Below are 17441 nucleotides of genomic sequence, written 5' to 3' on the forward strand. Positions count from 1 at the left end.
TGTATGTCTGTTAATGTTTCCCTCCTTTTATCCTTAAAATAAAAAAAAAAAAAAGAAAAAAAAAATAAAATGTCGAGTGTATTGATTTTTAATTGCTATCTACTAAGAGTGGAATTTAATATTTTGTGGGAAATATAATTAAATATATTTTATAAGAAAGTCTACAACTTGTATTAGTGAGAAGTTCATATGCATATGAAAAGGTGCTTCAAAGATTAAAATGGGTATAACTTGTAACTGCACGGTAGTGGGAAGAGCTGACTGTGGAGGCCCTGTGGCCCGCCTGCCCGTGGGGCTTGTCCTAGGGCAGGGCACACGTTGTGGGCAGACCTGTGGCTGTGTTTCCGTCCCCTTTTCCTTGAGCCCTGGGAAATCCATTTGTGCAATTAAAGATGGCTTTCACTGAGGGCCAGTCCCAGAGCCCACAGACCACAGGCATAGAGCATCAGCCACTGGCCAGAGCCAATGCGGGCTGAAATGTCAGCAACCAGGGCCATAGAGCAGGTCTCATTTCCTGTGGCTGGAGTCTGTTTCACAGCCCAAATCTAACCATACATACTTGGAGCTGTGTACAAGGGTGAGACTAAAATGAAGTTAGCCAATATTGGATCCAGGCCAGTCAGCCTTCCAGGAAAATGCGCCTGCGCAGAGCAGGCTCTTGCCCAGAGAATCGGCCTCCTTTGTTTTTTAGGGAGGCATAACCTGGGGGCCACTAAGCCAGCCCACTGGCTCAGCAGAAAATGCCCCTCTGAGCCTCTGAGTAAATTGCTCTGACTGGGCCACTGAGCTGAAGAAAGATCAATAAGGTTGTCCAATAGGTAATTGTGACTTGGGGCTCTTTGGATAGCTTGTCGTGTTCTCTCAGAGGACTTTTAACTGTTTACACAAAATGGAAAAATGCTGTTAAACATTGAAACTTTTGATATTTTACTTTCCAAAAGGAAACTTGGTGGGTATTTTAAAAATCATTCAGCAAATATTTATTGAGCAAGGTACTTTGCTAAACTGCCCTAGGTTCCAGGAATGGTGTAAGTAAGCTGTACACATGAGATTAATTATTTTACAACCAACACACATGCATACACATACTATTTCTTCAGAAAATTGTCTTCAGGAAACTATACTTTTTGGTCCAGTGGTAGTCTGTGTAGAAAGTATTTTTGGAAAATCTTTTCTCTGGGCTTCCCCTTCCAAGCCTGTGGTACATTCTCTTAAATATGTTTGATTTTGTAAAGCTGTGGTAAATACAGAGGCAAGATAAAATTGAGGAATATATCTAATAAAAACTACAAATGAAGTCCACATAAAAACTTTTACGTCAGTCCTTGGAGAAGCTTAACAATAAACCAAAAACTGGAAGCAATCCCAGTATCTACCAACCGATGAATGGATACACAAAAGTGTGGTATATCCATACAATGGGCTATTACTTAGCAATAAGAATAGAGTATTGATATATGGTACTGTATGAATGAATGTTAAAAATATTATGCTAAGTAAAAAAAACCAGACAGAAGAGATCGCCTACTACAGGACCCTTTCATATGAAGCAGCTAGGAAAAAACAAACCTCTAGAGCAAAGTAGATTAGCAGTTTCCTGGCACTAACAGTAGGCATGGACAGTGAAGATGTTCTAAAACTGGGGCTGGGGTGATGGTCACACAACTCTGTAACTTCACTAAAAATCACTAAATTGTACAATTAAAATGGATGAATTTTATTATTTGTAAATTATACTTTAGAAGTAAAGCTTTAAAAACTGAGCGAAATGTGAAGACTATAAAACATCCAAACAATTTTGAATGACTCCTGAATCAGTTCTAAAGCAAATATAGTAAATGAGAGAGCTAGAAGGTGCCCCCCCTGACTCCATAGTCGGTGGAGCAATGGCAGCACCCTGAGAGTGAGCGGGGGTGGGGTGGGGTGGAGGCGGGGCTGACGGCCGGTTCTCATTTGCATACAGCTCAGGGACACTACTCTAGCAGTGCTGTCCCTGTTACACAGTTTTGCCTTTTCCCCTGGGAAATAAGACGCATATGACGGCACTGACATTTATCAACAAGTCAAATAAAATAAAATAGTTAATGTCAAACTAGTTAAAGCACTTTTTAAGAAGTGTGAGTTGACAGCAAAGTAAGACAAAGTAACACATTGCCTTTCATAACCAGCTTGCAAACCCCCTATGTACTGGGATTGATAGTGCATTTTCAGTCACAAACACATAAAGGTAACTTCTGTGCTACTGTCCAAATGTGTGTAGGTTGCAGCTGACACAGGCGTGAAACCCCTCTCTTTTGGGTTTCAGTCTGTTTCCCTCTAGAGCAGTTCAGAGTCTTCGTTTACTTGACACCTCTCCCTGCAAACCTCTGTTTCTTGTCTTGCAACCCACCCCCCACAATCCAAAGTGATTTTTTTTTGTTGCACTCTGTAGAATAAACCCATGCAAAATGGCCACAACACCAAGATCATGCCGAGGGGGTGGAAATGGCATTAGGAATTTACAGGTCCAGCTTTGTATGTTGAAAAGGTTTAGCACAGCAGGGAGCTAGGTTTGTTAATTACTCAGATAAATGCTAGCTGACCTATAAAGTGCGGGATTAAGTTGTTAGAATCCATTCCCACTGGCAATGTAGAAAGATGGAAGGACTGGGGCTATGGTTACAGTTCTCCTGAGGGATGGGCAGATGGCATACAGCTATGTGCTGCAAAACCAATGTCATTGAGGAGCTTCTTTGGACATGCCTGAGGAATTCTTATTTGAATGTACATTGCGAAGAAAAAGAAGTTATTTAAAAGGCTATAGCTAGTTAAATGAAGCCTGGTGTTGAATCAAAACACCAAGCTACTGGGGCACCTAGACTAAAACTAGTTGGAGAACTAAGACTTTGGAAATGGTCATTGAATAGTTCTAGTTATGGGGATCATTGGTGAGCCCTCGGCAATTCCAGTGTCTTTTACTAAGTCTGATGGTATGGGAGACTCAATGCTTACTTTCTAAAACTTTAGCTAGGAAACAGTTGTGAATGAAATCATTATAACCTATGCACATATTCATGTACTGTGTGTTGGTTTGGGGGTTATTTTTGCAAGGGAACAATACAATACAAGACACATATTTTATAAGATTATTTATAACAGTCATCCAAAGAATGATATACCTAAGAACATGCAGAAAATCTGTCCACACACTATAGAGCAGGAATCCAGCTGAGGGCCTGGATCCTGAAATAACGTCCTACATGAGTCCAGCTGAGTAAAGCCCATAACAGTGCCTCCCATGAATCCAGCTGAGGCTCACAGCCCATTACAATATCTCATGCAGGCCTGTTTCACGGATCTGTGCTGGGAGGGCCCGAAGGTCAGTGGTAGAATCTAGAAAGTCTGTGCCAGCTGGATGAAGAATCTGAGGGATCTGCGCTGGAGCCAGGAAGTGATACTCAGAAGAACCAGGTACCTGAAAGGTACCACAGCCCTCCTCAGCAACAGTGAGGTCCCGAGCTCCTCCATGATCAAGATGGCTGAGTTCCCATGAGGGAAGCCAATGCAGTAAGCTTTTCCAGGAGGCTGGCAGTACACCATCTCCTGCTCTGGAGCCAGGAAGCGATGCTCAAAATGAGGAGCAGAGCTCCCCCAAAGTGAACCGAAGTCATTCTCAGTAACAACGAGGTCCTGGAACTCCTCAGAGGATGAAAACAGCCAAGTTCATCAGGAAAGCCAGCATGACGAGCTCCTCCAAAACAATCAACAGCTCCCCACAGCTTCTACCAGGTCCCAACAACCTCTCTCAGCTCCCAACAGCCTCCTTCTTCTTCTCCAGGCCTGCCTCTTATGCTGCTGGCAAAAGTCCTCAGGTAGGCCTCCCACACCCAGCACCACCCTTACTCAGTTCAGCTGGGGGTTATAAGTTGATCACTAGTTATCAATCCAGTACATACTGTATTGTTGAAACTTTTGTGATGGTGTCAGCTTTTAGTATATAAATACCCAGAGAACACTGATTGTATCCACCTGAATTGCTAGCATTTAGCATAGATTCTACAAGGATGCCTAGAAATTAACAAAATTTTCTGACTTTGTACAGGTCAGTAAGCTCATTGGAAGAGTGAGAAAAAACGCAACCTCTCACCTCACTGAAATAAATTATGGTAGCCAATGGTGCCTCCCAGATTTGTCATATAAATTAGCAGAAAAAAAAAAGCTTATCTCCTCAGCAACTAAGCCAGGGAATCCAATCCCCATGTCGGTCACCTCCTTTTAATTATCACTAAAGCCTGACTTAGCTGGATAAAACATAGCTCAGGAAGGAACATTAAAGCTCAGACATTAACCATGATAACTAGAGTGGAAATGTATCTCTAAGATTGGGCAATGACCTGAAGATATTTTAGATTTTCTTTGAGGAGTATTGGGGATATGAAGTGTTGAAACTGTGCCTAAAGACAACTAAAGGGGAAGTCTTTTGCCTGCTGGGGATGGGGCCAAGGAGCAGTGAACCTCAAGTAAAGCAAATAGTTCTACCAAAAAACAGCCAGTATCCATTTTCCAGGTCTCAGCGGCCCAGAGGAACATGGGTCATGACCACTTGAGCACAGAAATCCTATTCTAGGCATGACAAAGAGAAAATTAAGTAAAGAACAAGGAGAATGAAGAGATTTCTTAGCTATCTGTATGTGTTCATGGTCCTTAAAATATTACTATACAAGTAATTTTTGATCAATAAATATTATGTGATTGGGTGGGTTGATGGATAGATGGACAGATAAGATTTTGGGTAATTGAAAGATCTTGAGTGAATAATAGGCTTTTCTTGTTTTCTCTAATTATGCCCCTAGAATTGGCCACCTGCAGATATTATACCCAAAGCTATTCAACGGTAAAATTGCTTAGATAAGAGTATCTTGATATCTTAGGCATTTTTTTATTAGTTTGGCATGAATATACATTTATTTAATCATTTTCCTTTTTTCTAATTAAATATGTCTAGGTGGCATGCTATCAAGACAATCTTGATTTTGGCAAGTCAATAATTGCAAATGAGTTTTTATTGTAGTAAAGCACATATAACATAAAATTCAACATCTAGCCACTTTAACTGTGCAGTTCATTAACTGTATTCATGGCACTGTGCAACCAATATTCAGAGTTTTTTCACCTTGCAAAACAAACTGTATTTATTAAACAGTTCCCCTTTCTCCCACCCACAGCCTCTGGAAACCATTTTTTACTTTCTGTCTCCATGAACTTGACTTCTTTTAGATACCTCATATAAGTGGAATTGTACAGTATTTATTTTTGTCACTAGCTTTTAAATTTAGCACAATGACCTTGGTTAAGATTTATCCAGGTTATAATATATGAGGGAATTTCCTTTCTCTTTAAGGCTGAATAATACCCCACTGCTAACACATCTTGCTTAGGGCTGGGGATTTAGCTCAGTGGCAAAGTGCCTGCCTGGCAAGCGCAAGGTCATGAGTTCGGTTCCCGGTACCGGAGAAAAACCAAAAAAAAATATATCTTGCTTATACATTCATCCATTAGTGGACATGTGAGTTGCCTTCACCTCTTGGCTATTATGAATAATGAATGCTACTATGAACATCTCTTCAACACCTTGCCTTAAGGGAACAAGAACTAGGATTGTGGAATTATAAGGTAACTTTAGTTTTAAGTTTTTGAGGAATTTCCATACTATTTTTCACTCCCACCAACAGTGCACAAAAGCTACAATTTCTCCACATATTTTTTTTTAAATAGTAGTCATCCCACTACTATTTTGTTTGGTGTTGGTTTCCTATGCTTCACTGCAAATGAGCTATGGATGAAACTTGTTCTCATTTACTAAGAAAAGGGAATGCAAATAGAACTTTTTGGTAGGTTCTCAAGAAAGGTAGAAACAGGGCTGGGGATATAGCTCAGCGGCGTAAGTGCCTGTTTGGCAAGCGCAAGGTCGTGAGTTTGATCCCTGGTACCGCAAAAAAAAAAAAAGAAAGGTGGAGACATTACAGTGGCTGCCCCTCTTATTCACAGTCACATGCAAATTTCCTGCTGGTGCTATAAGACTTGGCCCCACTGCTACCTAACCTCATCTCCTCTGTGCACCCTCCTGTTTCACCCTACCTGCTCCAGGGACATGGGTCTCCTTACAGCTCTGGGGATACAACAAGCAGGGCCTTGGTACTTACTGTTCTTTTGGCCAAAATATCCCAGACATCCACATGGCTTGTTTTCTCAACTTCTGCAGATTTCCATTCAAATGTCACCTTGTCAGTTTGACTAACTACCACTTTTATTTTAAAGAGAATAATAAAAAAAGAACAATAGCAAAATACCAGCAACATAGACAAAAACAAAACAAAGCAAAAACAATAAAAATGACACAGGGTTTCCAGAAGAATTAAAAACATCATACCACAGCGATATATGTGCACCCATGTTTATAACAGCACAATTTGTCATAGCTAAATCTTGGAAACAGCCCAAATGCCCATCAACTGAGGAACGGATAAAAAAGATGTGGTATTTTTATACAATGGAGTATTACTCAGCTATAAAAAAGATAAACTTGAGGCTTTTATAGGTAAATGGATGCAACTGGAGACCACACTCATAACTGAAATAAATCAGACCCACATATGTAAACATTGTATTGTCTCCCTAGTGTAAGAACCTGAAAGAGTAAATAAAACCCAAAATGTACAATAGATACTATGAAAAGGAAAAAAATTGCTCAAAGGAAGGAACAACTGGGATGAGGGAAAGGAGAGAAAGAAAGAAGGGAAAAGATATATATATGGATAGATAGGATAACTGTACTGCTGAAGTCTAACTTTTTACTACCACTTTTAAAATAGCAAACCATGCCACATTCTCTCTCTCTCCCCCCTCGCTCTACTTCACTCTTTGCATTTACATTGCTTCTTTTTACGCATAGGACTTATCACCAGCACTTGGTATGGTATGTACTTATTTTTGCATATACACATAAACTCACACCTCCATCCCCATAAAGCATAATATAAGTTCCGTGAAGGCAAGAACTTCAGTAATCCTGGGACCTAGAAGTATGTCTGGCACATGATCAGTGCCCAACATATTTGCTGAATGAATAAATGACTCAAACAAAAGCACATAGTTCCTCTTATTTTCTATCTTTGTGGGTTTTTTTCTGTGTTCATGCTCAGAATTTCCACCGGGTAAGAAAAACTGGCTATTTGAAAACAAACAGGTCTGTTCTGTAGGGAGTTATACAGCTGTTTCCCGAGTTTCTCCTCCTGCTTGTCCTCAGGGGTAAATGGCAACATCACTATGGTTCCTTGCTTCCGATCCCCACGACCAGTGCAGCGGAAAGTCCTACAGAGTCAATCTGTAGGATATATATTTCTAGACTATCATTTGACAGTCACTATTCCCTTTGACTTAACTTAGTCTCCTAGCAGTCTCCTCTCTTCTGTGTTTTACCTATTCCCAGTCAGTACACAATGGCCAGAGAAGAATTTTAAAAACTACCTAACGTTACACAACTACTCTCTCTTAAAGTCCTTTAATGACTGTACACATTTCTGATTCTAAGCCCCAGAACTCTGTGAGGTCCATTCCTGTCAACTTCAAACTCCTTCTGAGTCATTCTGCCTTCATCCCTGTGTCCCATGCAGCTCTACCAGTTTTTCTACAACTTTTTTAGGACCTCAAGTTCATTCTGGCCTGAAACTTTATATTTGGTGCTCTTTGCCCCAGTTGGTATGGCTAGTCCCTAAAGACTGTTTGTTAGGTGTCAGCCCTAATGTCACCTTAGGGAGAAATCACAGAGCCCAGGCTCTTCAGAGGAGGTTACCTCATATTCTTTCCCTTCCTCCTTCCCTTCTTTTTTCTTCCTTCCCTTACCAAAATGCATTTAATTCCCTGTAATTGGACATTTTCTATTTAGTAATATAGGGACATGCTAAATAATGTGTCAAACAACACCTAGGTACTTTTCTGTGATATATTTTCCTCGGATAAAGTACTAGAAATGGAATTATAAGGTAGAAGCTATTATTAACATTGTTAAGGCTTTAAGATGATGTTGTTTGGTGTGTCTGTTTCATCTCGTTTCCCTACAATTCCTGTGTGTGGCCAGTGTCTAGGCTCTAGCAGTCAGCAGGAACAAAGACAGCTGGGCGGCCCAGTCAAGGCTCCTGTGTAGTTTATTGGATTATAGTTTAACAGTGAGGCATGGGTTGGATGGGATTTATGGCACCCAATGGTGAAATCTAGACTATCCTTTTCTTGAGGGGATGCTTTCACTAGAAATCCAGATGGAGGTAATCCCTCTGCCATTATCTGAGAGTTTGTTCTGGTTCATATTTTTCCCATATTCGTGTTTTGTCTTGGAATCCAGCCATTCCTCCAGGGCTTAGCTGCTGCTTGCTGTGACTTCAGGGTCCTTCCTTCTCCACAACTCGAGATGTAACCTCATCTTGTCTCTTACAATTTCAAATTTTGGAAAAAGGGACTACAAGTGACGTTACCTGATTGTGGGCAAGTCTGTCCCAAACTCTGATCTGGTGTCCAATGCTCCTCATTCATAATGTGCTCTGTGATGGGGTGGGGTGCAGGTGTGTTTTGGAGCCTAAACAGCAAATCCTGCAGAAATCCGACCAGGCTTAAACTGGAGGTGTATATTCTCCTGTCCCTGGGGCAGAATTCTCAGAGGAGGAAATGTCCTTCCTGGAGAAGTTTTTCTAGGTCAAAGGTCACCATAGCAAGGCAGAAAGGGCATGACACAACATATGCATGAGGCCCCGGCAGTGGAGCCCGCGTCTACAGCTGAGGCACCTTGCCCAGCTTGGCCCAGCCACACCCGTTCACTTTGCCCAGGAGCTGCTCACAGTGGAATATCTGTGCTAGCACTTCCTTCGCCAAATATAACCTCACCCTTCTGGCTGGGCACAGTTCCAGGATGCCTCCAAACCAAGCACCAGGCCCAGGTTTTGCTCTGACTAGAGCCCATGGCCCTTCCTTGGGTCATTTTCTAGCATACTACCCTGGTTTTTTACTTCAGTCGCTCCGCAATTAGTAATTATGTTATTTAGTTGCCTACTTGTTTATTGCCTGTGCCCACAATTAAATTGTAAGTCCCTAATGTGGTTTTTACAGCTCAACAGTTTATTACTATGGCCCAGTGTCTCATATATATGGTGCATATTTGCATATTTATAGACAGTGAAAAAAAATGGATAGACAGGTGGGCAAATAGACTGATGAAGGGATGTATAAAGGAAGAGTGATGTGATGTATTTGCATCTCTTAGCTTTTTCTCTGGGTGAAAGTTAAGTATCCCTTATTCAAAATGCTTAGGACAGAAGTATTTGAGATTTTGGAAATTCTGAGATTCTAGAATATTTGCATGTACATGAGATATCTTGTCGATGGGACCCAAGTTTAAACAGTCAATTTATTTGTGTTTCTTATATACCTTAAAATCTAAAGTCAATTTTAGAATTTTTTATTTTTTTGAGGTACCTGGGATCGAACTCATGACCTTGTGCTTGACAGGCAGGCACTTATGCTCTGAGCTATATCCCCAGCCAGAATAATTGTAATAGTTTGTACAGGAGACAAAGTTTCTTGATACAGAATTTTCCATTTGTGGCATCATGTTGGGACTCAAACATTTTTGGGTTATTTCAGAATTTTGGATTAGAGATGTTCAGCCCTACTGGAGAAGAGCTTCTGTTTAATCAGGTAAGAATTAGTGAAAACAAAGACTAGGCAAGACTGCCCTGGCTCCTGGATGGTTTCCCACATCTCAGAAGTCTCAGAACACTTTGAGATGGCCTATTTCTGGTTGCCAGCTAGAAGGGGGCATGTTCTCTCCCGCAAATTTCAAGCCCTGCCCTCCCTCCCAGTTTGGTCCATAATGCTGGACTGGACAACTTGGCCCTGTGTCTACCCCCGACACTTGAGATTACTTCACAGTAGCCCTCCGGGCTGGGCTGAAGGTGGAGCACTGGCTGGCATAGTGCCCCTTTCCTGCTCTTCCTACTGTGAGGGGGTCAGGGAAACCATTCTTGATAAAATTAAAATCCTGAAGGAATTTAGGACCCCCCGTTGTTAATCCCCAAATTTTTACACCCTAAAAGACCAAGACCAACACAGCTAGCTTTCCTGTGTTCTGTCAAACTGCTACCATACCAGTTGTAGCTGTCCTATACACCTTGTACCAGAGGAAGGAGGTATGTATCATATCTTCACTGATCCCAGGATTAAATTTGTACTAAGCAGCAAGCTTGAATTTGGGCAATGTGGACTAATTATCCTCAAATTTGGTCCAATCAACAGCCTTGAGGGGCTGGGGATTTAGCTCAGCGGCAAAGCGCCTGCCTGGCAAGCGCAAGGTCGTGAGTTCGGTTCCCGGTACCGGAGAAAACCCAAACAAAACAAAACAAAACAAAAAAAAAACAGCCTTGGATTTGAACCAATGTAAGATGAATCTGCTCCCACTTATGCACTATAAAGCAGTGCTCTCCTCATCTCCTTTGTGTTAATTTGAGAGGGTTCCCTTTGGTTTCAGCTGTGATACAACACAACACAAGGCCTGTCCAAATAAAGTCTCCTTCCTGTGGTCCTGTAAATTTTCTCATGGTTTATTTCTTGGGTAGTCTGGGGAAGGCCCCTGAAGTTTACTCAGGATTCTTACCCTGAGAAGTATGGGCAGAGATGGTTACTTTAAAGAAGCTATAACCGCTAGGGATTCCCTACCCTTGAAGAGTTCCAGAGACCAACAGCAGAAACCAGTAACCAAAGAAGAGACTGGTCAGGCAGCAGTGTCTGGGGGCAGCAGCCGCTGGCTGCATCAACTGGGCATGCTGACTGAGCAGCACTAATCCGTAATGTTTGATGGAGACCAGAAGATAAGGGTGGTTTGGAGCACCAGAACCGTTACACTTAGAGCAAATAGCACTTGGAGTCCCAGAGCTGTTACACTTAAAGACATGGAACCATGGGTGTGCAAAACCTGAAGCTACTAGCAGAGCTGCACTTTGCCGTTTTGTGATTTTTATCTGAATCAAGCAGAAAAATCCTCGACTGGCAACATTTACACAGAGTCCAATACTGGCCAATCCATTTTCTACAGAGAAGCATGGAATGTAGAACTAAGAGGGGCCTTAGAGTTTATTTGAAGTAATTTAGTCCCCTTTATTGGTCAGGGTAGGAAACAACGTTCAGAAACAAAATAAGCCTAGAAATACTGTTAATGTGTAAGCAAGTTACAATTATAGTTGAAGATTTTTCACTAACTTTAGGTACCCCTAAGTCACTCTGAGTTGACTTCAATGTGTTCCACTGTCACTATGTGGAGAACTCTGTTCAGGCCTGGGGAAATCAAGGAAAATAGTGAGACTTATAATTTTTAGTCTGCCTAGTCTCATTAGTGGTCAGACTATGCCCAGTAATGTAGACTATGGGATCAGCATGTAAGTAGGAGAGTTTGCCAGACTTGTGAAAATTGGATCATTACTGAGAAAACATTCCAGGGGCAATGTCAGTCCAGAAGAGGAAGGCTGAATGGAGAAGGGAGCCTAAAGTTTGGAAGGTTGAGCCTGGAGACTAGGATAACAATAGCTCTTAGACACAGTGCAATTCGCTAATTCCTCTAATTCTCTCAAAATTAAAGGAGTCAGCCACATGGACTCTGGAAAAGAGAAATAGATGGAAACTGACAGTAAAGACATGAAAATGTGGAAGTAGGTTGACAGATGGGGCAATCCTACTGGATCTGGAGGAATCCCTATTGTTAATGGTGAGAGCTTTAAAAATATATCAGGCTAATGAGTTTGCACCTTTTCTCTCCTGGTGCCTTTTCTCAGTTCCATACCCAGCAATGATTGCTCCTTTATTCTCTTCCTCTAATCTTCCTCTCATCTTTTAATCAAACCCTGCTCTTTGAAAAGTAACCCGTGTCAATGATGTCTATCTTAGCATAGGTGGAACAAAAAGGGTTTCTCGTTGTCTCCCATTCTCCAATTGATTGGCAGTGTCTGTCTAGAGCCCTGTGTGAAGAGTCTGAGGCAGACCACAGGCTGAGTGGGGGCGACCAATTAACACTGTCAATCACAGGTAGGGGATGGCCAATTAGCTCTATCAATCACAGCTAAAGGCAGGAGCCCTAATGAGATGCTGGGCAGGTACTTATCATATGTGGCAGAGTGAATGTGTTTAAGGTCATTATCACTTGCCCCAAGATTATTTGCAATTTCAATCTTATTTCTAATTTGGCATACAAGGCATTGTCTTCTGGCAAAGAATTTTAGATGTCAACAGTAAATGAGAAAGATATTTCATGGATTCTGTGGTTTCTACAGCCATTTAACTAAGAATACAAGTACTTTTTAAAGGCTACAAGTATCCTTAAGTGCTTTTGAACATATAGCTTATTTAACTATCACACAAACCCTGAAGAATTTATCTTTTTTATTTAAAAATAGATTCTTTCCCTCATGCAGCTACTAAGTAGCCAAGCAGGAATTTCACTTCAGTTCTGGCAATGGACAGAGTCCAAGACCTCTCACTATACCAGTAAATAAGTTCCCCTTTTATCTTTTCATAAAACGGTCCTGGTGATAAGGGAAAGGATGGATCCTTGGAAACAAAAAAGAAAAATCCTCACTCAAGAGTTGGCAATGCTGGGGATAAAATCACATCCAAAGACTTAAACTTCAAATCCACTTATGGTTTCACCAGAGAAGGTGAACCTAATTGGAACAATTTCCACAGCTCTTGTTCATATGATGCAAAAATACGGAAGTAGATTGGGGAGTGATTAATCAAGGAACTCTTCCTGGTGGGAATAATTTCAGGTTAGGACTTTGAAAGATGCAAAGGGGAGAGGATTCTGAGACTAGGAAAATGAAGGTTTCTTTCATATATTCATTAGTTCTAGCTTTTCATGTGGACCAAGTATATGTTTGAATGTGAGGAGCTGAATAAAGAAATCATTTTTATTTCTTGGAAAAGTTGAATTATGTTCTGTTGAAATGACTGAAACTCCAGGGGGCCTGTGATGGTTATTTAAAAGAATTGGTTATTAAATTGAAACTATCTAGTAGATGAACTTAAAAAGTTAGCTGTCAAAAGATCCCAAAAACTTCACGGGAAAAGAAGGAGTCATTAAGGTGTTATCACGGAGGAATTCTTAATAATATGGAAGGGTCTCTTTCTGTCTTTTGGTTTTATCCCAATGGAGAGAAAAAGCACACAGAGGAATTCAGCATATAAGAGAATAAAATGATGTAATCAGTGCTGAGAGACTTTCTCTTCCTGTCTTTCAGGTGATCCTTAGTTACTAGCCAGAGAGGTAGGAGAGTATGTCAGAGTGGTGGTGCAGTTGAGTGACAGTCCAAGTTTTAAAATCTGTATTGTAGTGCCTAGGTAGATTGTGTCCCCAGTATCACAGTAGGCTACCAGCTAATGGTTCACCATGACATACAGAATCTTACAGGATAATCTTGACCCATCCTCAAAGCCTATGATGACATCAAAACCTTTTCCAAATTGGATGCACATCAACTCTATGGATGTTATAATAGTTTTACTGCAGAGTTAAGAAAATTGTCCTAGTCACATTAAATTGGAGGCTGTCATGGACAGCTGCTCTCCAAGCCCTTTACTTAGGAAATGCCCTTGTTCCATGCCGTGTGATTATTATAGGCACATGTGTCCCCCTGACCAGTCCCAGGATACTTTACCCTCCTGGCTACAGAAAGATGGGGCATGTGACCTCAGCAGGATTCACTTCAGAGACTGACAGGGACTAAATAATGTGCTGGGAAGGAAGGTTCTGTGTTTTCTCCAAGCCTTCAAGTATGATGAAATTCAAGGATAATTGGGATCATCTTTTATGTCACAGAGAAGAAATCTACCGGGAACTAAGATAATCACTTGTAAAACTAAGTGACTGCGAAGAAAACATGATCTTTATGTTCAGCCTCTGAATCTAGCTAAGCCTGAATTCAGAGCTCAGAATTCTTAGTTCAGTCAACAAATTCCCTTTAATGCTTAAGGTTGTTTAAGTTACTATCACTAACATAAAAAAGAGTGCTGACTAATACACAGGGAAAAGGATAGGAGGAACCAGTCATGATACCTAGTGTAGATAATTTGTTTTTTTGTGCTATCTGTAAGAATCTTGTCTGGGCTTTCAGAGGGCATCCCTCATAGACATTCCCTTGTTTCTAACTTCCTATCTTTGCTCATCTTTACTACGCTTCTCTAATTCTTTATCCTTCTGCTTCCAAACTAATCCCTTTTTCTTTTAGACTCTGCCATCTTTTAATAGTGAAATTTTAGTCTCCCTAATTTTGTAGTCTCTGGATGTGTAGGATATCAGTGGTTTTACTCACACTCAGAATTGTGGTTCTTGGGCTAGGGATACAGCTCAGTGGTAGAGCACTTGCTTAATATGAACAAGGCCTTGGGTTGCATCCCCAGTTCTGCAAAAAAGAAAAAAAAAAAGGAAGAAAGGAAGGATGGAAGGAAGAAAGAAAGGAAGGAAGGAAGGAAGGAAGGAAAAAGGCAAAAGAAAGAAAGAAAGAAACAATAAGCAGAACTGCTATTCTACAGTAGGGACCAGGGGTTCTGATATTGGGTCTGTTAGCTTCCTCAGGAAAAGAAATTTAAGCATCTGTTTTTATGATAGGGGAAGAGTGAAATATCCCACCCTGCACCACGATGCTTTCCTCTATCTAACTGAACACAGGCCATGAAGTCAAGAATTAATTTAGCCATGAAACCATTCATCTGGTCTAAATAAGAAATTTATATTTTCCATTATCATGAATTTGGCACTTGGAGAGCAATAATTCTGGCTCAATTTAAAAAGAAAACATTTATCCCTTCACTATCCTGAGTTATCTCTCAATTTAATGGATATAAATTCCTAAATTAAGAGAGAATAAACAGCTCTGGGCCCAGACACCTCTCCCTCGTCATTTGTTTCCCTGCTTTATGTCACTCAGTTTGGGTGAAGGTGAGAGGTTAGATTGGGAAGCAAAGTTTCAGCTGCTCTGCCACTGTGGTGAAAAGACATATAAGATCTCATTTAAAAGAGTGAGGAATGACAAATTATTTAAAATAGCTTTTGACTCTAAGCTAGCCTGATGCTAAAAATTCAGAACTTAACTATGTATGTGGTCAGGAAGGCAGTGAGGTGTGGTCCTGCAAGCCTGTAATCCCAGCACTCTGGGAGGTTGGGGCAACATGATAACAAGTTTGGACATGGCCTGGGCAATTTAGCAACTTATTTAGGTCCTGTCTTAAGATAATAAATTATAAAAGGGCTACAAAATGTAGTTCAAAGTGAAGGCTCTGCATTCAATCCCCAGTACAAAAAAAAAAAAGATGTTTTTCAAGTGCTTACTCTGTTCATAGGTTATAAATCTCAGTCTTCACATCACATATAAGAAGTACCTACAATTATTGAATCAGCTGAACACTGTCTCTCAGACATACTCCACTGAAGACTTTGCCCCTGGATTATTTGTACTAAACCCAAAGTACAAAATCCTATTGGTTAACAGCAAAGTGTTTTAATACATGTAGATAAGAGAGAATTGAAAGCATTCTATCCAAATTGATTGCATCACATAAACTTAGCCAACTATGAGCTTCTCCACAAGCCCTTTCATAGTTCTGCACTTGGTGTTACATTTGTTCCAATAGGATTCAATGCTTTGGGTATGCTTGTCAAGCAGTGACGTAAATTGGAACTTGAGATCATTATAGCTAAACTGAGTTTGAAACTGAGGAGAGACTGAATGTTATTCTGTGCAGCTCATGAATTGGAGAGAACCTAGAACCACGCTGAAATATGCATTGCAAAATAGGCAACCAAGATTGGGTAGAACAGTTGGTAACAATTTTTAAATAACCAATAGCTGGTTGATGGGTAATATCTATAACAAAACTCCATATTTCCCTCCTGGGAGAACAGCTGTGGTGATACTTGATTTTGTGATTAAAACAGAACCTGTAGATTTTCAATAAGTACCTGGACCACCATGTTTTGTCAGACGCAGCTCTTAGCAATGCTTGGATACTTTGTGACAGAAATTGTGGATATCAATCACAGTAGGATCCAAATTTCATCAATAATAGCAGCTGCTTCTTTGGTGACTTCCACAGATGATAAGGACAGAAAATAGAAGAATCAATTGAAGAATTTGACTGCAGGGAAAAATTGTTCAGTTGATTCCCATTACAACCACTGTATGGAAAAGAAAACCAAGACTTGGAGTGATTAAATAACTTTCCAAGGCCCACAGTTAAGAGTTGAGTCTTTATCTGTCTTACCTAAAAGTATGGTCTGACTTACTGTCCTATAATCTATTAATATTTAGTACTCTTTATAATTTACTATTTCAATACAATTTTAGTTTGACATCCTTACAAAAGTGAGTGAAAAAGCAAGCATATCTAATACTAATACATATTTAACAAAGGTGTTACCCAGGTCCTACCATTCATCTGAAGAGAGTTTATTTAAATTGAAGGCATAGTATACAGGAAAAAAAAAAAATAAGAGCTTTTAAAAATTCCTTTGCAGCAATCCAGATTAACAAAGTTATAGGATATAACCATAGCCAGTAACTTACCTTAGAAGTAGTTATTCTTGTCTTCCCAGATGTTGATTAACTATCAGAAATGTTCTGAGATGGCACATATAATTGGATATTTTAAGAGTTTAGTGAAGCTTTACCAAGATTTAAAGATTTGCAAAGTGTGTGATACGTACAAGGGATGAGACAGTATTCTAGGCTGGTTACTGGAACCCAGAGAAGGTATGTGTATGGAGAAGGACTGCCGGAGGGGAACTATAGCCTTTAGTAGAGGGACTAATGGGTAGCTAACCTGTAGTTGTCTAGACTGCAGCTAAGTAGGGGAAGAATTACTCTGACTTCCTTTCTTTATCCAACTATAATCTCCTGCCACTGCCTCTAATTGGCCATAGCCAGCTGGAAGCCAGAGTGTCAGGAGTCCTGGTGATGTATTTGGCACTGCCAGCCTTGTGAAACACAGACAATGATGAGAAAGGATAAAGACCATCTTATAGGCAATGAACAGTATCTCTGAGGTTGCCAGTGTCTCAAATCAGTGCATGAGCTTGGATCTAGCTTCTGAATCTGGAGTCCCCACCCACTGGGGATCCTGGTACTAGCCTATGCAGTGAGTCAGGCTGACACAGTAATCCTCTCTCAATCTCTTTGCTCATCCACATTTCCATTATATGCAAAGAGGCTTCTGACACAAAAGGGCCAACCCACAGTTTTGGTTTCCTTGGTGCTCTTCCTCCACCAGCCGGCTCAAAGTGCAGAGAGCCTCTGAAGGTCCCCGCTGGCTCAAATTCCTGCTTCTCATTCACACCTGGCCCTGACCTCTGGGGAAGGGGAGAGCTGTTGTTTAGG

This window comes from Chinchilla lanigera, unplaced genomic scaffold (assembly GCF_000276665.1).
Source record: "Chinchilla lanigera isolate Chin_1 unplaced genomic scaffold, ChiLan1.0 scaffold00011, whole genome shotgun sequence".
Taxonomy (NCBI): domain Eukaryota; kingdom Metazoa; phylum Chordata; class Mammalia; order Rodentia; family Chinchillidae; genus Chinchilla; species Chinchilla lanigera.